Below are 22,702 nucleotides of genomic sequence, written 5' to 3' on the forward strand. Positions count from 1 at the left end.
CACAGATAGACTTTACTTTACAATTTGCTACATGACTTCTGTTTTATCATTTTATAGACTTCTGATAGAGAAGAAATGCTGGAGAGAAGATACAGAGAATAGGGCTGATCCTTACGGTACGTACAGCCTCACTAATCTGACATTATCAGCGTCGGACTGGAGTACCTTGGGCCCACCAGAGAAAATCATTCTTGAGGCCCACTATGTAGCTACATAGAAATAAATACAAGACCACCAATTGTGTGGTAAAACACGCTAATATCAGGGTATAATATAAGGTAGTACATGTAGCAGGGTTTAGGGTAGCCCTCTCATAGAATATAATGTAGCCTCCCTCATAGAATATAATGTAGCCTCCCTCATAGAATATAATGTAGCCTCCCTCATAGAATATAATGTAGCCTCCCTCATAGAATATAATGCAGCCCCCCTCATAGAATATAATGCAGCCCCCTTCATAGAATATAATGCAGCCCAGCTCATAGAATATAATGTTGCACCCCACAAAATATAATGTAACCCCCTCATAAGGTATAATGCAATTCCTACCATAAAATATAATGTAGCACCCTCATAGGGTATACTGCAGCCCTCTCAAATAGAATAATGCGGCCCCCCAGAGTATACTGTAGCCCCCTCATAGGGCATAATGCTGCCCCATCATATAGTATGATGTAGTCCCCTGAGAGAATAATGCAGCCCCACCACAGAATATAATGCAGCCCCCATAGAGTATACTGTAGCCCTCCCAGAATATAATGTAGTTCCCTGACAGAATAATGCAGTCCCCCCACAGAAAACAATGTAGCCCCCACATAAAGAATACAGCCCCCTCAGAGCATAATTCAGCCCCTCTCCACCTCCATCATTGTCCTCATCGCCACCTCCATCATTGCCTTCTCCCGCACCACCCCCATCATTGCCCATTTCACCACCTCTATCTTTGCCTCCTTCCCCACCACCCTATCATTGCCAATCTCCAATACACACATCTCCAATACACACACATAGCACTACTCTCTCTCATACTCACACACAAAGCACCACACCGCATACACACAAACACACACGCATGCACACAGACACACAGCACACTCACCTCTCTGCAAGTTCCCCGCAGCACATCCCAGCAGCCACTTTTTTGCCGGCAGCTTTCTGTCTGAAACAGCTGCATGCTGAATGATGACATCCAGCTGCGTTGTCTCAGACAGGAAGCAGGATGCCGGGATGTGTGCGGGGAACTTGCGGAGAGGTGAGTGTGCTGTGTGTCTGCGTGCGTGTGTGTATGTGGTGCAGTGCGGTGCGATGCTTTGTGTGTGAGTGTGAGAGAGTGGAGCAGTGGTGGTGGGGTTTTACATGCAGGCAGTGCTAACTGCAGCCTGCGGCTAGCGCTGCTTACTATTAAAGTAAAATGGTATTCACTCCTCTCCACGCCCATGGGGGCATGGGTTGACGTGAATATTCATTTCTCTTTAGCAGCAGGGACAGGTTCCTGTCTCCAGCTGCTGCCCCGCAGGCTCAGGGCGGCCCCCTTCACTCAGGGGCCCTAAAGCCGCTGGCTGGGTGCCCCTTGACGAGTGGGGGCCCTAGGCAGCTGCTGGCCAGTATGCCAGCAGGTGTCAGTGCATGAGACCACCGGAGAATCGCAGTCCGCATTTTAAAGCTGAATAATTACTCTAGTCATATTCTGATTAGCTTCTTTCAATACATGAAATCTGTTTCAGAGTACGGTCACACTAGGCGTTTTTTTTCGGCAGCAAAACTTGATCTCTTGGCAGGAAAGAAGCTGCAGAAACAAAATCTGTTTTCCTTGTTTTGTTTCTTGCATTTTGTAGCGTTTTTGATGCTTTTTTGTGTGTTTTTTGCAGCGGTTTTGGCGTGCTCGATTTATCTCTTGTGCATGCTGAAACATATTGAAGCTTTTATTTTATCAATGCTAATGTCAATGTTCTGTGTTACAGATGATCCAGGTGATTATGCTCCTCATGGACTGACGGCCACAAAGACAGATGTCGTCAGAAACACTGATAACTCTTCATCTGGCCCTGGTTATACGGCCATCGATATAGACCCAGATGAGAATGTGATCGTCTCCTCTGATGGTAAGTTCTCAGATTTTCATATGTTTAACAGAAAAAAAACTGCCTAGTTAAAATAAAAAATCTCTAAAAGGAACATGTTGGTGAATAACCCCATACATCAAGGGCAGACATATCATTGATGCAACCACTGGGGCCCAAGAGGTAAGGGGGGCCATTACCGCCTACAAAGTAGGTGAAATTTTGCATTATGATGAGCTATTGGACTGTAAAGGGCCTTTATACTATTCTTGCACAGGGGCCCTTTTTGGTTTGTGTCCGCCAGTGTCATACATGAATGATACCCGGAGGATTTGGCCATTCTATTTTTCGTAATTAATAGTACCATTTAGAGATGATAATACGTTTGTCATTTTAATATTTGTAACAAACGTATAGAAGCTTTTATTTTAATGATGCTGATGTCAATGTTCTATGTTTCAGAAGAACAAGAGGATGACAACTCTAACGTCAGTGACGATGCTCCTCATGGACCAATGGCCGAAAAGAGAGATGTGTGTACAAACACCGATAACTCTTCTTCTGGCCCTGATTATGTGGTCATCGATATAGATCCAGATGAGAATATGATCATCTCCACTAACAGTAAGTTTTCATGTATTTATGATTTTTTTTAGCAGAAAACATCTGCCTAATATAAATAGTCTCTGAAAGAAGCGTGTAGGTGATTCCACCCTATACACAGAGGTAGATCTTGTGGTTTGCTCCCCTATTTTTATACTGTACTGTATCGTCAGCCTTTTTCCTTTGATCACACTCATCTTCATGATGCCCTACGCATGTCCGCCAAACAAAAAAAACTATTTGATTTTCTAATTTTTTTAAGAGACTATGATACTTTTAGATAGTCTCTTTTCACCCATATTCTAAAAAAAAATAACGGCTGTGTGAGGTCATTATAGCGGGATCTCTTGGCAGTGCAGGATTTATATTGATTACCCCAATGAGCTTATATGTGAAACAGAGTGTGACCACTGATATATGGTAATGGACTTAAAGGGGAAGTCAGCACCACGGGACCTACTGATATAAAGGCCACGCTATCTGTGTAATCAGGACTGATCAGAAAATCCTCTGATCCTTTATTTCTCCAATTGTTCCATGCTTATTGCATTTACTTCTTGCTGCCTGGTGATAGTCATCTTCCAGCATGAATCCTGTCAGCGTCGGACTGGAGCACCTTGGGCCCACCAGAGAAAATTATTCTTGGGGCCCACTATGCAGCTACATAGCAATAAATACAAGACCACCAATATCACGCTAAACACGCTAATATCAGGATATAATGTAAGGTAGTAGATGTCTTAATTATGTAGCAGGGTTTGGGGTAGCCCTCTCATAGAATATAATGTAGCCTCCCTCATAGAATATAAAGTAGCCTCCCACATGGAATATAATGCAGCCCCCCTCATAGAATATAATGCAGCCCCCTCTCATAGAATATAATGCAGTCCACCTCATAGAATATTATGCAGCACCCCACAAAATATAATGCAACCCCCTCATAAGGTATAATGCAGTTCCTACCATAGAATATAATGTAGCCCCCTCATAGGGTATACTGCAGCCCCTCTCATATAGTATAATACAGCACCACCACAAAATATAATACAGCCCCCTCATAGGGCATAATGCTGCCCTCTCATATAGTATGATGTAGTTCCCTGAGAGAATAATGCAGTCCCCCACAGAATTTATATTGTAGCCTCCTCATAAAGAATAATGCAGCCCCCTCACAGAGTATAATGCACCTCCATCATTATTCTCCCCCTCCACCCCCATCATTGCCCATTCCACCACCTCAATCATTGCCTCCTCCCGCACAACGACCATTGTCCTTTCCAGCACTACCATCATTGTCCTTTACACCACAACCATCATTGTTTTCTCCCCCACAACACCCATTATTGACAATTTCAACACCTCCGTCATTGCCTCCCCCCACCACCATCATTGAGTATACTGTATCCCCAGAATATAATGTAGTCCCCTTAGAGAATAATGCAGTCCCCCCACAGAATATAATGTAGCCCCCACATAAAGAATAATACAGCCCCCCTCAGAGTATAGTGCAGCCCCTCTCCACCTCCTTCATTGTTCTCCCCCTCCACTCCCATCATTGTCCTCATCGCCACCTCCATCATTGCCTTATCCTCACCACCCCATCATTGCCCATTTCACCACCTCCATCATTGCCTTCTTCCCACCACCCCCATGATCCTTCCCCACCACCCTATCATTGCCAATCTCCAATACACACACAGCACCACTCTCACTCATACACACACAGCACACCACTCTCTCATACTCAAACACAAAGCACTGCACCGAATTACACACAAACACACACACATGCACGCAGACAGACACACGGCACACTCACCTCTCCGCAAGTTCCCCGCAGCACATCCCGACAGCCACTTTCTCACCGGCAGTTTTCTGTCTGAAACAGCCGCACGCTGAATGATGACATCATCCAGCTGCGTTGTCTCACACAGGAAGTGCCAGGCAGAAAGCAGGATGCCAGGATATGTGCGGGGAACTTGCGGAGACGTTAGTGTGCTGTGTGTCTGTCTGCATGCATGTGTGTATGTGGTGCAGTGCGGTGTGATGCTTTATGTGTGTGTGAGAGAGTGGATCGGTGGTGGTGGGGCTTTACATGCGGGCAGTGTTAGCTGCAGCCTGCTGCTAATACTGCCTGCCTGTTAAAGTAAAATGGTATTCACTCCTCTCCACACCCATGGGGGCATGGGGAGACGTGAATATTCATTTCTCTTTAGCAGCAGGGACAGGTTCCTATCTCCAGCTGCTACTCCGCAGGCACAAGGCGGTCCCCCTTCACTCAGGGGCACCATAACCACTCGCTGGGGTCCCCTGGAGCAGTGGAGGCCCTAGGCAGCTCCTGGTCAGTATGCCAGCAGGTGTCAGTGCCTGGGCCCACCTGAGAATCCTCCGGTTCTCCGGTGAACCAGTACGGCCCTGAATCTTGTGTAATCAGTGATTTAGAGACAAAACTAGTAGTATTAAGAAACACATAAAAATGGATGAAGCTGCTTTATTATTAGTGGCTAAAGGTATCTCAGGTACATCGTGACATCACCTGTGTGGACATACGATGCTCCCTGCCATGAGGTCACAACTGTGATATCGTTGGGGATCAATATTGTGTAAGAGAAAAAAAGTCACGTGCGTCTCTGATTTCCATATCTGTGATTTCATCAGTACTACGGGAGTAACAATTACAAATTTATTATAATTGGGGATTTTCTTCAACTCTGGACCCATGGCTGAAAAGAGAGTTAAACAACATCTCTAAGTCTGACCCCAGTTATGTAAATATCAGTATCGACCTAGATGAGGATGTGATCATCTCCTCTGACAGTAAGTTCTAGGCTTTTATAACATATATTTAATAGAAAAAAAAACAGTATAATAAAAAAACTCAAAGTAGATAGCTGGTTGTTTGATGCTTCTATTTTCATACTTTACAATTTAGCGGATATAATCTGTCACCAGGTTTCTGCTACCTCATCTGAGAGCAGCCTGATGTAGGCAAAGAGAAGCTGAATCCAACAATTTATAACTTGGATTACTGGGTGCAGCCATTCTCACACAATCAGAGCTTTTAGATTTAGCAATGAAGCAGAGTTGAGAAATCTTCCCCCGCCCACACCAGGCTCCGTCCATAGACAGTGAGCTGCTTATCACAGGAGGGGGCGTTGCCGGGCCAGGAGGCATGTGCTCCTGAGTCCCAGCAATACTAAGCTCCTGGTGCTAAAGCAACCATTAAAGGTAAACAACAGGATAGAGCTTGATAAGGGAGGCATCATTCAAATCTGTGTTTTCACCCCTACAGCAGGCTGTCTCCAGCTTACATAGCAAAAACCTACCGACAGATTACCTTTAATATTGATTATCAAACTCAGAAGCTTTGACTGTAAAAATGTTAATTTCAATGTTACACCTTACAGGAGAAAACTGGGATGAAATAATTATTGGACGCAATGTCGAAAACAAAGATGTCCTCGAAAACAACAAAATTTCTATTTTTGGTCCCGGATATGTAATCATCAATAAGCACCCAGATGAGGATGTGACCATCTCTGACAGTAAGTTCTCAGGCTTTTCTAACATATGCTTAATAGAAAAACAGCAGCCTAATAAAAAATCTCTACAAGGAGATAAATGGTTGTTTGATCCTTCTGTTTCCATACTTCACAATTTAGCGATTTTAAAACCAGTAATATTGATATATTGATATTCTTTAACAAAGAAGCTTTTATTTTAGTAATGTTAATTTGAGTGTTACACCTTACAGGAGAATATTTGGATAAAACAAATATTGAAATGAGGAAGATGCTCATGGACCCACTGCCGAAAACAGAGATGTCCTCGAAAACACCGACATCTCCACGCCTGGACCCCATTATGTAATCGTCACCGTGACGATTTAGACTGTGCTCGTCGCCTCGGACAGTAAGTTCCTTTTTTTCCATGTTGATAAGAAGAATGCTTACTACCATAAATATAATCTGTTCTAATCTGCATAACTTGCATAAACTAAAAATCTGCCATCCTAAGCAATATATTATTGAACTGCAATTCAAGCAATTTCTTAAAATTTCCTGGCCCTCAATCTCAGAGCGACAGAGTAGAATCAATGTCCATTAATGAACAACTAATTATTTATACACTATCATTTACAAAACAAGAGGGCAGAGGACTTATTCCGCCTCCTCCTCTGACTCCTCCTTTGTCTACTCCTCCGCCTCCTCAAAATTTTGAGAAACATCTTGTCCTGGACAAAGACAGAGAGAAATATAAAGTCGTCATGAAGTTTGTTTTTCAGGAACTTCTGGCCTATGCCAACAAAAACCGAATGTAAGGTTTTAGGCTGCGTGCACACGCTGCGGATTCCGCTGCGTTTCCGCAGCGGTTTTGGCCGCTGCGGACACGCAGCAGTTTTAGCTGCGGTGTACAGTACCATTCATTTGAATGGGAAAAAAAAAACGCTGTGCCGACGCTGCGGAAAAAACCGCGCGGATTTGCTGCGGTTTTGAATCCGCAGAAAGAATTGCATGTCAATTCTTTCTGCGGAAACCGCTGCGGGTTCCTATCTCCACCATTGTGGAGATAGTGAATCCGCAGGACCAAACCGCAGGCAAAACCGCAGATAATCCGCAGGTCTTTGGACCTGCGGATTATCTGCGGTTTTTGCAAAATCCGTGCGGATTAATCCGCAGCGGAATCCGCAGCGTGTGCACGCAGCCTTAGAGCTTTATAAATATATTTTACTAGATTAAGGCCCGATGCTATCGCATCGGGAGGATAGTGACACACCTCTTGCCATGTTAACCCTCAACACACACCTCCTCAACACACACTCCTCTCACCTTTCACCATCTCCACTCACGTCCCCCCCATCTTTCACTCCACATACGACCCTTTCTCTCACTCCGTCTCTCATACTCACGCCGTCATCGCCGCTGCTCCACGATCCCCGACATCTTCTTCCGCCGGCGCTATCCTGGATCCAGACGTTGTCCACGCCGGCGACATGTTCTGGCGTGGACAATGTCGGGATCCAAAATGGTGTCGGCGAAATCTTGTGAGATTTTGCCGACGCCATTTTGGATCCCGACTTCATCCACGTCAGCGACATGTTCTTGCGTCGAAGCCATCTTGAGTATTGCCGGATTTCACGATACTCAGGATGGCGTCGCCACAAGAACATGTTGCTGGCATGGACAACGTCTGGATCCAGGATGGCGCCGGCGGAAGATGTCGGGGATGGTGGAGCAGCGACGATGACGGCGTGAGAATGAGAGACGGAGTGAGAGAAAGGGTCGTATGTGGAGTGAAAGTGAGTGGACGTGAGTGGAGATGGTGAAAGGTGAGAGGAGTGTGGGTTGAGGAGTGGTGTGTTGAGGTTAACATGGCAAGAGGTGTTCTGTGACGTCACCAGTTACAACTGGATGGAAGTTGTTACAACCCGGAAGCTGCTTAGCGCATTTATTATTTTTTATGATCTATGTTATGTATTAGTTTTAACAGGAAATAGGCTAAATAATTAGGAATTGGGCACCAATGGCCTAAATATCGATGCGTTACTTTTTTTATGCAAGCTATATCAGAAGTCTGTGAGCCAAGAAATGCTGGACTGCAGGAGAAAGGGAGTTGTCATTCTCAAATCACAAATACAATAAAGAATAATATAAATTATCTTTAATAAATCACAATACATAACAATATTGGATGAGTATATGACTACAAATAAAAAACACAAACTACAGTGGGTGGTCATGGCAAGAACAAACAGATGAATATTTAATCACGATCACATTTTATACATAGCAATACTGACTTAAAGTGCAAATGTAAAAAATCAAAAGAGCTGATGGCAGAAGAAAAAGTGCTCTATATCCAATGTACTACCAGATGCCATAAGCAAATACTTGTACTAATAACTAAGCCTTAGTAATACAGAAAACCAATAATAAAAACTCAAGTCAGTACCAAGTACAATTAAGCATGCTATAATTCCAAAACTGCCACTCCACCACTTAACCCTGACACTTGTTTCACCGTCAATCACAGCTTTTTTATGGGGCTATAGGAATGACATACTGATAGGGAATTTAGATTGTGAGCCTTCAGGGACAGCGATGCTAATGTGTGCAAAACTGTAAAGCGCTGCGGAATTTGTTAGCGCTATATAAAAATAAAGATTATTATAAAGATTATTAATGAGGTGCAGTGCTGTATATACCATGAGGGAGGGATTGCTAGTAAGCTGTGGTCTAAACACAGAAGATCCTAAAATAATAGGCAGGGTGCTATTATTCATATAACAGCACTGATAGGATGCAGAACATACCTGAACATAGACATTAAATAATACCCATTATGTATTATATAGTACAGTATTATAATCTATAGTTAAAGGATGACAAGTAAATGTCTTCTGTCGCCCCTGTCATTATAATCTGTCTGCTTGTACATGTATTAATCTTTACTGTTTTGCTAATTTTGTGACATTTATATTGCAGGTGAGGCAGAGTACGGTCTCGCTGTGAACCCACAATGAACATGGGATCCAGCTGGAGACAACAACTTTACATCAGCAAAAAGAGGCAGATTCCAGGCTTAGTCTCTGTTCTCCACCACTGGATACGACATTACTGGACTTTCTGCAGCTAGACGCACTCACTGAACAAGTGGGTTTCCTACTGCACAACAAGGCAGATTCCGGGCTCGGTCTCTGTTCTCCACTATTGGATATGACATTACTGGACTTTCCGCAGCTAGACGCACTCACTGAACAAGTGGGTGTGTCCTACTGCACAACAAGGCAGATTCCAGGCTTGGTCTCTGTTCTCCACCACTGGATACAACATTACTGGACTTTCTGCAGCTAGACGCACTCACTGAACAAGTGGGTTTCCTACTGCACAACGAGGCAGATTCCGGGCTCGGTCTCTGTTCTCCACTATTGGATATGACATTACTGGACTTTCCGCAGCTAGACGCACTCACTGAACAAGTGGGTGTGTCCTACTGCACAACAAGGCAGATTCCGGGCTCGGTCTCTGTTCTCCACCATTGGATATGACATTACTGGATTTTCCGCAGCTAGACGCACTCACTGAACAAGTGGGTTTCCTACTGCACAACAAGGCAGATTCCGGGCTCGGTCTCTGTTCTCATCAATGAACATCTACAGCTTAAGGGAAGTGCAGACTTTCAGCCATGGTGCCCTAGAGGTTTCCTCCACTGGAGGTTTTTCCTCTCCTGAGTGCTGAAGGTCCACTCTTCGTGAATCAAGTGCCCCTCATCATCATTATTATTACACAAAAGCGGGACTAACTCCTAGCCGCGGTCTACGGACCAAACATTGGGCATGGGCAGGGCCTTGGGGGCAGATCCCAAGTGCGCTCAACCATGTGAAATAGCTTACGCTCAGCAACATTGAGGGATAGCGCTATCGGATAGCTCTACCCGTTCATTTCCTTTAGAAATAGAACTATGGGATAGCTCTACCCGTTCACTTTCTTCATGGATAGCGCTATCGGGTAGCTCTAGCCAAACAGTATTAACGATAGAGCTTTTTCATACACAAGGTAGGAGTGGCAAGAGAGGTACACCAGGTATTTATGTTTGCTGTTAGTCTGCACATACGCCAGTCTGGTGCGTGGTTATACCCCTTTGCAAGGTCAGTCTGAAGCATGGTTACACCCTATTGCGTGGTTCATAATCACAGCGCGCACCCAGCTTGAATGTAGTTAATAAAGAAGTCAGTAAAAAATATGTAGCAGTGTATCTGAGCTTCTATGGATCTTTACAATACATCAGAATATATACAATAATATGAGGTGGGAATATTTTATGTAGTAGTTAAACACATGGCAGATTATATTTGTGTTTTCTAACAAACTTATCTAATACAAATTTAATGTTGCTCTTTAATCGTGCCCATCATCTTTGTCCTGTTTTATAATGGAGATGGGACTTCCAGCTTGACCAGGACTTTAACATCAATGTATATGTTACCGTCTTGACGCACATGATGACATAAGAATGTTATGACTTGCATTACCCAAGGTATAGTTTGTTAGGGCTGGCGGAACACACCAAATTATAAAGTAGTAGTAGGTGCGTTCGCAGCCCGGGGTCCTCCGTGCAGAGGTGGTACACTGCTGCTAGAAAATGACGGAAGAATAGAGCGGCGTAAAAACAGTCACACGTGGGTTACATCACCCAATGTGAACAGGAGCGGACTCTGTTAATTCACAGAGCCGCGCAGTCGCTGAACGTGGATGCCGGAGTCTGTTTAACTCACAGAGCCCAGCCAAAGAGCGCACAGCAAGCGGCCACAGAACTCACAGCAAGCGGCCACAGAACTCTACCCCAAGGACACGGGGTTAGAGTCCTTCTAGGACCACTGAGCGCGTAGTATCGCTGCCACGAGCGCCGCTATAGACGCTGGCTATGGAGTGTGGAGCCCGGGCACTGAGGTGTGCCGAGTCACTGATGACTAATGCCTGACTCAAACTCTGACCTACCTATGCCTAAGCCTGGGCGCTAGCAGGCTAGGCTGCACAACACATGCGTACCAAGGGTAGGGGTTTCATAATGAGTCAGTCACCAGAGACATTCATACGTGCATACACCACTCACTCCTTATAGTCTGAACATACAGTCTATCCTAGCACATGGCCGAGCGGCCATGCGAACCTTTTATAGCCACGAGCGTCTGGGACCTTCCTGGCTTCTCGGATGGGCCAATCAGAACACGAGCAGGACTTGAGCACGTGACCTTCGATCTCCAATGGGAGATCACTCCACGGGCATGCTCAGTGGTCCGACATGAGGACTTAGTCCCTGGAGAATCTCGCTGCTGAGCAGCATGCATTGCCATAGCTGTGCCAGAGGTGGCAGCAGCAAGCAAACCCATGGAGCTGGTCTGGGCAGAGCGCCGGGACCGACGAGTTTGCTGTGCAACCTCCTCTGCGGCTGGAGAGGAATGGGAGACCGCCGGAAGTAAGGCTCGGGATTCCCGCTGTGCAGCGACAGGAACCCGACGCCTAACATAGTTATTGTCTCTGAGGAGGCATGCCACTGGCAATTGGCACTGTAACGGTATGGCTCACAGAGGCCAGACTGAGCTGGATGTTCCAAACCAGGGTGAAATAGACAGACGATGGTTGCAACAAGAGATAGCAAAATAAACTTTTGCCATCTATGGTTCAACAAAATGGTGGAACTCACCATATTGCTCTATTTACAAGGAGAAAATTGAAAAAAAAAAATCTGTATTCTGGTGAATATGAATTTTTGCAGAATAGGAGTTGAATTGTCTCATCTCTATTAAATAATCTTTAACCTCTCTCTGAAATCTGACATACTATCCTGTTCATGTGCCCTGGGCCTGTCTGACCATGGACGGGATAGTATGTCATCGCCGCGCACACGGGTGGTGTGTGGCTTATCGCGGCTGGGTTTCAACTGATTCTCACAGCTGAGACCCGGCACTAAGTGCCAGGAGGGGTCACAGACCGCTCCCGGCTAGTGATGAACAAGCACTAAAATGCTTGGGTGCTCGTTGCTAGGGTCGAGCAAATTGGAATACTTGGGTACTCAGACAGAACAATGAGCCCAATGTAAGTCTATGGGAGACCGAAGAATTTTCACCGTGATCCCCCCCGGGGGTCCTTTTAAGGTCTACAAACGTCTGAAAATTATGGAAGCACTGCTCAAATGACACGGGGACATCATGGGGATCGCCTCTGGAAGCATTTCTGACTCCTTGTTCACAGTTTTAAACAATGTTGTCAGAGTTTCATGAAATTTTTACCGGCGCACCACAAACATACAAAAACGAAACCAAAACGGATTTTGCTGGGAAAAATGTTAAGGTACATCCTTTCCAGGATAATGACTTGTCTACAAAGCAAAATAATTAACCCCAGACCAAAATGTTCCTCCCCCACTTGGGCTATGTTCAGACACAGGGTTTTTCACCTTTAACATTGCTTTCAACCAAAACAAATGCATCTACTTGGAAATGTCATTGTAACATTTAACAACCCTAGCTGGCCATGTGGTGTGTGACACATAAGCAGACACATGTTGTTTCATTTATGAAGGAGGGACTCTTAAAGTCACAGAGCCTTATTTTAACCGGGGTATCAGGCGGCATTAATCTTCTTAAAGGGCCATTATTAAACAGTGGGTCTCCTTAACTGTTATTGCCTATGCAGTGAGTGGATGGGCTGCCAAGAATTATGACGCACCACAATACCCCTTTCACAAGAGGTACTGGAGGGATTCCAGAAAAAATGTTGCACTGAATACAAGGCCTGGCTTTCCCCAAAGTTACATGCACCGCAATAAGCTTTTCAAGCCACATACTGGATGGTCACCGGAAACTACACTTCATATTATTCATTTCATAATCCCAAACTCTTTTCTTAGGCATTGACTGAAAAGCCTGCCCTGCTACTGTGGCGCCCTGTGTCTTTGCCACCACAAAAGGGTTAAATATGTATTGTTTTGTATGTGTTTTTTAAGCAATGGGAGTTATGCTTTCTCTGCTAGAGACCACAACACACACACATAATTGACCTCACTCCCTTACTTGTCTGAAGCTTAGAGATTTGCAGACATGCCCTAATTGGGAGGGGGAGGGGCCGAGTTGTTGTTTTCAGGGTGAAGAAGGAGGAAGAACATCTTGGAAGCCATGATTAGACATGTGCTCAATCCAGGAGTGAGAGCTAAGAAGCATCAGGGTGTCAGCCCCTAGACCATCCATGCTTTCAGAGCAGGGTGGTAAGCTGAGAGACTGTGTGGGATTATACAACCAACAGCATCTTGTTTTTCCATGAGAAAACTGCAGCAAACTAGGATCAGTAAAGGATAGTGCAAGTGGGAACTTGAGCTGCTCACACACAGGATCCATGCTGCAAGTTGCCAAAGGAGAAATACACAGTGAGTAGAGGCGATACTGCAAGTTCCAAACTCTGGGAAGCCTTGGTCCCAGAAGGAATTAGAATAGCAGGAAGTTACACTGAGTCACAGCAGAGAGGATAACTCCCATTCTCCAGAGAAGACTGTAATCTGGTGAGAGTTGTAATTACTCCTCTGAACTGCACCTGAACTACAGTAAATTATAAAGTGACTTTCCTTGTCTCCTGCCTTATTACTCCGTACCTTCCACTTTCATCACAATCTCTGGGGGTCTGCCCTGGTTGGAGAGGGTTTAACATCTGCACTGCCATCACCATCTACTCCCCCAGGGATCATCTGCAGTGCCGGCTATACTACAGTCGAACACTCCAACTGGCGTCACGAATCACTACATAAACGTTATCCCCATTCCATTCTTCCCCTTTTACAAGACCGTCTGGGGCCACGGACTGGGTCAATGCCACAGTGTCATTTCCCATTGAAGTTAATGGGCCCGGTACAGAGTATCCCACAGCCCCTCGGGCGCGTCACTGCCAAGTCATATGCACCCCAATATGCCTTTTAACCCACATACTGGATGGGCACAGGGAAATCCACTTCACATTTTTCAGTTGGTCATGCCATACTGTTTCCTTATGCATTGACAGCAAGGCCTGCCCTGCTGCCAAGTCATCTGCACCCCAATATGCCTTTGATCCCAGGTACTGGAAGGGCACAGAAAATCCACTTCAAATTATTCATTTTGTACTGCCATACTTTTTTCTTATGCATCGACTGCAAGGCCTGCGCTGCTGCCAAGTCATCTGCAACCCAATAAGCCTTTGAACCCAGGTACTGGATGGCCACAGGAAAAAACACTACACATTATTCATTTTGTACTCCCATTCTGTGTTCTTATGCATTGACTGCAAGGCCTGCCCTGCTACCAAGTGATATGTACCCAAATAACCACAATCCCCTCTTGTAAGAAACATGGAGGAGGGCCTCTTAACCAAAAATGTTCCATTAAAAAGGAGCGGGTCTCCTACACTTGTAAAGCCCATATGGGCTGGCAAACATTTCTCCTGTGGGGTACAACTCAACCTTCTTCAGAACCAGTATTTTACACACAGCATACCACCGACCCTTGTAAATAATTCGACACTGGCTGTAGCAGCATGGAACACGTTAACCCTGTTGATCTAGTGGCGGTGGATGATGAGACGTGGAGGAAGGCTTGATTAAAAAATAGGCCCAATTTCCAAGAGCGGGTCTCATAGACTTGTAATGCCCACACACTTAGTGTATGGGCTGTCAAACATTTCCCCTGTGGGGTATACCTCAACCTTTTTCAGAACAAGTATTTTACGTACAGCATACCCACCGACCCTTGTTAATAATTCGACACTGACTGTAGCTGCATGGAACACGTTAACCCTTTTGATCTAGTGGTGGTGGATTATGAGACGTGGAGGAAGGCCTGATTAAAAATAGGCTCAATTTCTAGGAGCGGGTCTCCCAGACTTGGAATGCCCATACCCTTAGTGTATGGGCTGGCAAACATTTCCCCTTGGGGGTGTACATATTTCTTGTATTTTGGAGACGGGCATCATAACACCATTGACAAAAATAGAGTGGCTGGAGCATGACGGAATATGTTCACCCTGGTGTTAATAATAATAATAATAATCTGCCAACATATTCCGCAGCGCTTTACAGTTTAATAACTCCAAACATAAGTCGTAAGTAACAAGGTTAACAATACAATAATTAAATCAAAATAAGGAGACCCTGCTTGTGAGAGCTTACAATCTACAATGATGGTGTTCGAGTGGTGGTGGACGGTGAGGGTGAGGATAAGGAGGAGGACACCAAATAGCCAAAATCAGGAAGCGTATACCCATGTTTGATTGTGAAGAGGTGCATGGGAATACACCTCCCTAAAAAAGACACTACATTGGAGTTTATATTTCACTGTCATCATTTGGTGGTGTTGAGAAGTCAGGCCCAATCCATCCCTTGTTCATTTTTATAAGAGTCAGCCTGTCTGCATTTTCCGTTGAAAGGCGAATGCGCTTATCTGTGATAATTCCACCAGCGGCACTAAAAACCCGCTCTGACAAAACGCTAGAGGCAGGGCAGGCCAGGACCTCCAAGGCATAGAGAGCCAGTTCATGCCACGTGAAAACACGTTCATGCCACGTAAAATACGTGAGAGCCAGTTCAGCTTAGATACCCAATAATTAAAATGCACAGAGGAATCACGGAGGACGTTGGTACGGTCAGCAAGGTACTCTCTCAGCATCTTAGAAAACATTGCATTCCTTGTGAGATTACCCCGCACCTCAGTGCCAGGGCGATGGGAGGGTCTTAAAAAGCTATCCCAGAACTTTGACAGTGTTCCCTTGCCTCTGCTGGATTGGAGTTGTGTCTCTCTTGCCTGTCCTCCTTGGTTGGCCAACAAACTGTTATCTCTGCTGCCAGCGTTTTGAGATGGGAATTTTTTGAATAATTCTGCAACAATGGCCCTCTGGTACTGCACCATTTTGGTAAACCTGTCTGCCTCTGGAACAAGAGAATAAAAGTGTCACTAGCCAGTAATGACTGTTACCCAATATTATGACAATACGAGGGTCACGGGAAAGGCAGCACAACATAAAGTCAGGAATTCGTACCTGACTGGTAACAGGCAAGCCTTCCGTGTCCTCACCAAGAGGACGATTGATCAAGGTGTCCTCCTCTTCTTCTTCCCTGTCCTCAGGCCATCCATGCTGAACAGACGGTATGACTAGGGATGAGCGACTTTGCCTTTTTTCGGGTCGAGTCGGGTTTCATGAAACCCGACTTTCTCAAAAGTCGGGTCGAACGAAATCGGCCGATTATAGTGAAAAGTCGAAGGCCAACTGAAACACGAAACCCAATGCAAGTCAATGGGGAAGAAAAGTCGGCAGTGAGTGGAGGACAGGAAACACACCTACAGTGCCCATTTTAATGCCAAAAACATCAATTCTTATTACTTAAGCTTGTCAACCTTAATTTACTTTATAATAATAGTTAGGCACTGAAAACTGGGGGTTATTTGGCTAAAGTTGTGGGGGGGTGTGATGAAGGAGCAGCAGCCATCTTAGATATGGGGCCTCATGTCTGAGCTTGGCATCCATTTTGGTCTGAGTTCAAGAATTACATGCAGCTAACTGCTCCTATACCCCCCAGGTGCTGTATGCATAGTGAATAAAGCAGGATTTAGTGTTCCAATGCTAATTAGCAAGGCCAATAAGTATGATAATGAGATAAGGCCCAAAACAGAACTTCAAAGCTTAGGCAAGGAGCCACACCAGCATGAGGCAGGGAAATGCCTGAGGGCTTTAATTAGAATGTACCTGTCAGCCAGACACAGGAATACCCATCCATTGTGTTTACCAGTCTGTTATGAGCTCATTTTCTGCTCCACCAGCTGGGAGTTCTCCTTCCGTTCTCCTTCTGGTGGTGACAGGAGGTAGTGAGGTTGGTTTAATTGGTAATGGTCTGCCACCAGACGAGGAGGATAATGATTGGATCTCTGGAGTATCAGACTGGATATAAGACAGCCGACGCCCTATCCTGGTGCTGGTGATTCAGTCTGCTTCTCAGGTCTTGGACTTCAGCTGTGCTCCAGTCTTCTCAAGTTAACTTTGTTTTTGCTAATGTTCACACTTGCTCTTGTTGGTCAACTCAGTTTTTGTGTGGTCAGCCAGCCCGGCTGGGCTGTGCTGAATTTTCACTCTTATTTATCTGTATTTGCCAATTTGGCTTTTTGTCCTTTGTTAGATTGGCCTCTTTTTTTGCTCTGTCTCAGAATATTTCAGAGTGCTGATATAGTGGGAGAAGTCTAGTGACTTCAGGGTTTTGTTATCAGAAGTGTTGGACATTATTTTGGGTAGGGTTTTTTAGCAGATTGCAGACAGTTTCTTTCCTTTCCTGTCCTTTCAAGTTAGTTTGACCCCATCGTTTGCTCAGCCTATTTTTCTGCCTTTGTTTGTGTTTTCATCTTGCTTCACTGTCAATACATATGGGGGGCTGTCTTTCCTTTGGGGTCTGCTCTGGGGAAGTTAGTTTTCCTCTTTTCTTACTTTAGGCTTATTTAGCTCTCCGGTTGTGATGAGGCGTCCAGGACCATCGTAGACAGGCTCCACGACTACTGCTAGTTGTGTGTTAAGATCAGGGATCTGAAATCTGCATAGTTACCAACCTCTCTGGTTTTCTGAGTCTTAGCGTGTGTTGCATTTTTTCTCCTCGGTGACCCATTCATAGCAGAATCACCAGCCATACCGCAGATTCTAGGGTACTCAAAAGCAGGAAAAAATTGTTTAGAAAAAAAAAGGGAGAAATAAATAATTGTAAATTATTTCTTGCCTTGAAGCCTAACTCATTGGGGAGCTCCGTGCAGCAGGTTAAAATTGTCATCTCCTTGCTGCGCGGCGATCCCCAGGATTGGGCTTTTTCTCTGACACCTGAAAATCCTATTCTGACTAATGTGGAGGCATTTTTTCAAGCCTTGGGGTTGTTGTATGATGAACCTAATGCTGTTGATCAAGCTGAGAGAACCCTGTTGGCATTAAACCAGGGTCAGGATCCTGCAGAGTTATATTGTCAAAAATTCCGAAAGTGGGCGGTCCTTACTACATGGAATGATAGTGCACTGGCAGCTCTCTTTCGGAAAGGTTTATCAGAAAACATAAAAGATGTTATGTTGGGATTTCCTGTTCCCTCTAGTCTGGATAATTCTATGTCATTAGCCATTCAAGTTGATCGGCGTTTACGTGAACGTAAAACTACATGGGAGGCACTGCCACCTTTTGAACAAATGTCTGAACCTATGCAATGTGATGGGGTGTTGTCTAGGGCGCAACGTCAGGAGTTTAGAAGGCATAATAAGCTGTGTTTTTTCTGTGGAGACGCCTCTCATACTATTTCTGTCTGCCCTAAATGAGAGAAACGTTTTGCACACACATTTGCTGTGGGCAGTGTACAACCTAAGTTCCTTTGGCAATTACTTTGATCTGCTCCTTGTCCACGTTTTCCACTAAGGCTTTTGTGGATTCAGGAGCAGCTTTGAATCTGATGGATTTGGACTTTGCTAAACGTTGTGGTTTGTCCATGATGCCTCTGCAGACGCCTATTCTTTTGAGGGGTATTGATGCCACTCCTTTGGCAGAGAATAAACCTCAGTTTTGGACCCAGGTGATAATGCAAGTTGCCCCAAACCACCAAGAAAATTGTAAATTTTTGGTGCTGCATAATTTGCATGATACAATTGTTCTGGGTTTCCCCTGGTTGCAAACTCATAACCCAGTTTTGGATTGGAAATCTGTGTCTGTGGTGAGTTGGGGTTGTCAGTGTGTTCTTAGGGACACTCCTGTTTTCTCCACCTCTCCTCAGTCTCATGATATTCCTGATTATCTGGCTGATTTCTCTGATGTATTTAGTGAGAGTAAGTCTGCATCTTTACCTCCTCATAGGAGTTATGACTGTGCAATTGAGTTGATGCCTGGGTGTAAATTTCCCAAGGGTCGGCTTTTCAACTTATCTGTACCCAAACATGATGCTATGCGATCCTATATTAAGGAGTCATTGGAGAAGGGTCATATTAGGCCATCCTCGTCACCTTTAGGCGGTTTTTTTTGTGGCCAAGAAAGATGGTTCATTAAGACCGTGTATCGATTATCGTTCCCTTAACAAGATGACGGTTAAATATCAGTACCCGTTACCTCTGATGTCTGATTTATTCTCCAGAGTTAAAAGTGCCTGCTGGTTTACTAAGCTTGACCTCAGGGGGGGCGTATAATCTTATTCGCATCAAGCACGGGGATGAAGGGAAGACAGCGTTTAATACTCCGGAGGGACATTTTGAGTACCTGGTGATGCCTTTTGGGCTCTCTAATGCCCCTTCTGTCTTCCAGTTCTTTATGAATGATATTTTTCGAGACTTTGTAGATACGTTTTTGATCATCTATCTGGATGATATTTTGATCTTTTCTAGTGATTGGGATTCCCATGTGGAACATGTCCGGACTGTGTTCCGGATTTTGAGGGAGAATTCCCTGTTTGTTAAGGGATCGAAATGCCACTTTGGTGTACAGAGGATTTCATTTTTGGGATTTATCTTGTCTCCATCGACTATTGAAATGGACCCGGCCAAGGTACAGGCAATTTATGATTGGGTTCAGCCTACTTCTTTGAAGGCTCTCCAGAAGTTTTTGGGTTTTGCTAATTTCTATCGTAAACTTATAGGTAATTTTTCTAGTATTGTCAAACCACTGACTGATCTGACCAAGAAGGGAGCTGATGTGCTGAATTGGTCTCCTGAGGCTGTCTCAGCATTTCTGGAGCTTAAGCGGAGATTTACTTCAGCTCCAGTTCTACGGCAACCTGATGTCTCACTTCCATTTCAAGTGGAGGTAGACGCTTCTGAGATTGGTGCAGGAGCTGTTTTGTCCCAAAAAGACCCTGTGACTTCTAAGATGAATCCCTGTGCCTTCTTTTCTCGAAAGTTCTCCCCATCTGAACGCAACTATGACGTGGGGAATCGGGAATTGTTGGCCATGAAATGGGCATTTGAGGAGTGGAGACATTGGTTGGAGGGAGCTAGACATCAATTTGTGGTCCTCACCAATCACAAGAATCTGATTTATCTGGAGTCGGCTAAACGCTTGAATCCTAGACAGGCTAGATGGGCCTTGTTTTTCACGCGTTTTAATTTTGTGGTCTCTTTTCTTCTGGGCACTAAGAATGTTAAGGCAGACGCTCTTTCTATGAGTTTCTTTGCTGATTCTCTTAATGTGACTGAGCCTACTACTATCCTAGGTGAGGGGGTAGTTCTTTCTGCCATTTCGCCTGATTTGAGACGCGCCCTGGAGGAATTTCAGGAGGATAAACCTGAGCGTTGCCCTATGGGAAGATTGTATGTTCCTGACCAGTGGAGAAAGAGAGTGATGTCTGAAGTCCATTGCTCCGCATTGGCTGGTCATCCAGGTATTTTTAGTACCAGAGATTTGGTGAGTCGGTCGTTTTGGCAGCCTGCCTTATCTCGTGATGTCAGGAATTTTGTACAGTCCTGCGGGACTTGTTCTCGGTCTAAACCCTGTTCTCGTTCTAGTGGATTGCTGATGCCCCTCCTGGTGCCCAAGAGGTCATGGACCCATATCTCAATGGATTTTATTTCTGATCTTCCTGTGTCTCAGAGAATGACTGTTATCTGGGTGATTTGTGAAGATGGTCCATCTTGTACCACTCCCAAAGTTGCCATCTTCCGCTGAGTTGGTACCCTTGTTTTTACAACAGGTGGTTCGGTTACACGGGATTCCTGAGAACATTGTGTCCGATAGAGGGGTCCAGTTTGTTTCCAGATTTTGGAAAGCCTTTTTTTCCAATCTGGGAATTCAGTTATCCTTCTCCGCGTTTCATCCCCAGACCAATGGGCAGACTGAGAGAACAAACCAGACCCTGGAGTCTTATTTAAGATGTTTTATATCTGCTGATCAAGATGATTGGGTCTCATTTTTGCCTTTGGCCGAATTTGCGCTGAACAATAGAGCTAGTTCTGCCACTTTGATGTCACCCTTTTTCTGTAATTATGGGTTTCATCCTCGATTCTCTTCAGGACAAGTGGAATCTTCATTCTGCCCAGGTGTGGACACTGTGGTTGTGAGAATGCAGCAGATATGGGACCAAGTGGTGGATAAGTTGTCACTCTCTCAGGAAAGGCCCAGCGTTTTTCTAACCGGCATAGGAGCGTTGGTCCCCGGTTTAAAGTGGGTGATATGGCTTGGTTGTCGTCTAAGAATATTCCTATGAAGGTTGCATCTCCAAAATTTAAGCAAAGATTTATTGGACCTTATAAGATTTTGGAGATTCTTAATCCTGTTTCCTTTCGATTGGCTCTTCCAGTTACGTTCAAAATCCATACCGTATTTCACAAATCACTGTTGAAGAGGTTTGTTGAGCCAGTAGTTCCTGTGGCGGCACCTCCTGACCCTGTTTTGGTTAAAGGCAATGTGGAATATGAGGTAGAGAAAATATTGGATTCTCGTTTGGTCAGACGGAGACTCCAGTATTTGGTCAAATGGAAGGGTTATGGCCAGGAGGATAATTCTTGGGTCTCTGCCTCAGATATTCATGCCAATAAATTGGTTCGTGCTTTTCACCGGGCCATCGTAATCGGCCTGGTGGCGTGGATGAGGGTTCGGTGACCCCTCCTCAAGGGGGGGTACTGTTATGAGCTCATTTTCTGCTCCACCAGCTGGGAGTTCTCCTTCCGTTCTCCCTCTGGTGGTGACAGGAGGTAGTGAGGTTGGTTTAATTGATAATGGTCTGCCACCAGACGAGGAGGATAATGATTGGATCTCTGGAGTATCAGACTGGATATAAGACAGCCGACGCCCTATCCTGGTGCTGGTGATTCAGTCTGCTTCTCAGGTCTTGGACTTCAGCTGTGCTCCAGTCTTCTCAAGTTAACTTTGTTTTTGCTAATGTTCACACTTGCTCTTGTTGGTCAACTCAGTTTTTGTGTGGTCAGCCAGCCCGGCTGGGCTGTGCTGAATTTCCACTCTTATTTATCTGTATTTGCCAATTTGCCTTTTTGTCCTTTATTAGATTGGCCTCTTTTTTGCTCTGTCTCAGAGTATTTCAGAGTGCTGATATAGTGGGAGAAGTCTAGTGACTTCAGGGTTAATTTTGTCATCAGAAGTGTTGGACATTATTTTGGGTAGGGTTTTTTGGCAGATTGCAGACAGTTTCTTTCCTTTCCTGTCCTTTCAAGTTAGTTTGGCCCCATCGTTTGCTCAGCCTATTTTTCTGCCTTTGTTTGTGTTTTCATCTTGATTCACCGTCAATACATGTGGGGGGCTGTCTTTCCTTTGGGGTCTGCTCTGGGGAAGTTAGTTTTCCTCTTTTCTTACTTTAGGCTTATTTAGCTCTCCGGTTGTGAGGAGGCATCCAGGACCATCGTAGGCACGCTCCACGACTACAGCTAGTTTTGTGTTAAGATCAGGGATCTGCAATCTGCATAGTTACCAACCTCTCTGGTTTTCTGAGACTTAGCGTGTGTTGCTTTTTTTCTCCTCGGTGACACATTCATAACACCAGTCGCTTCGGCTCCATCCTAGGATCATGGATTATGA

The 22,702-nt window shown here is 44.9% G+C and overlaps 2 long non-coding RNA genes across 2 annotated transcripts in view; one reads left to right on the top strand and one right to left on the bottom strand.

Annotated features, from left to right (window-relative positions):
• The window catches only part of LOC141083575 (uncharacterized), an 86,301-nt gene that overhangs the window by 24,857 nt on the left and 38,742 nt on the right, over positions 1–22,702 (bottom strand). The window lies entirely within an intron of this gene.
• LOC141083574 (uncharacterized) lies at positions 5,698–10,994 on the top strand. Its single transcript, XR_012230753.1, has 3 exons — positions 5,698–6,208; positions 6,418–6,575; positions 9,149–10,994. It is a non-coding gene; the product is annotated as an uncharacterized lncRNA (long non-coding RNA).

The sequence above is a fragment of the Dendrobates tinctorius genome, unplaced genomic scaffold (assembly GCF_039654945.1).
Source record: "Dendrobates tinctorius isolate UK_male_01 unplaced genomic scaffold, ASM3965494v1 ptg000020l, whole genome shotgun sequence".
Lineage (NCBI taxonomy): Eukaryota > Metazoa > Chordata > Amphibia > Anura > Dendrobatidae > Dendrobates > Dendrobates tinctorius.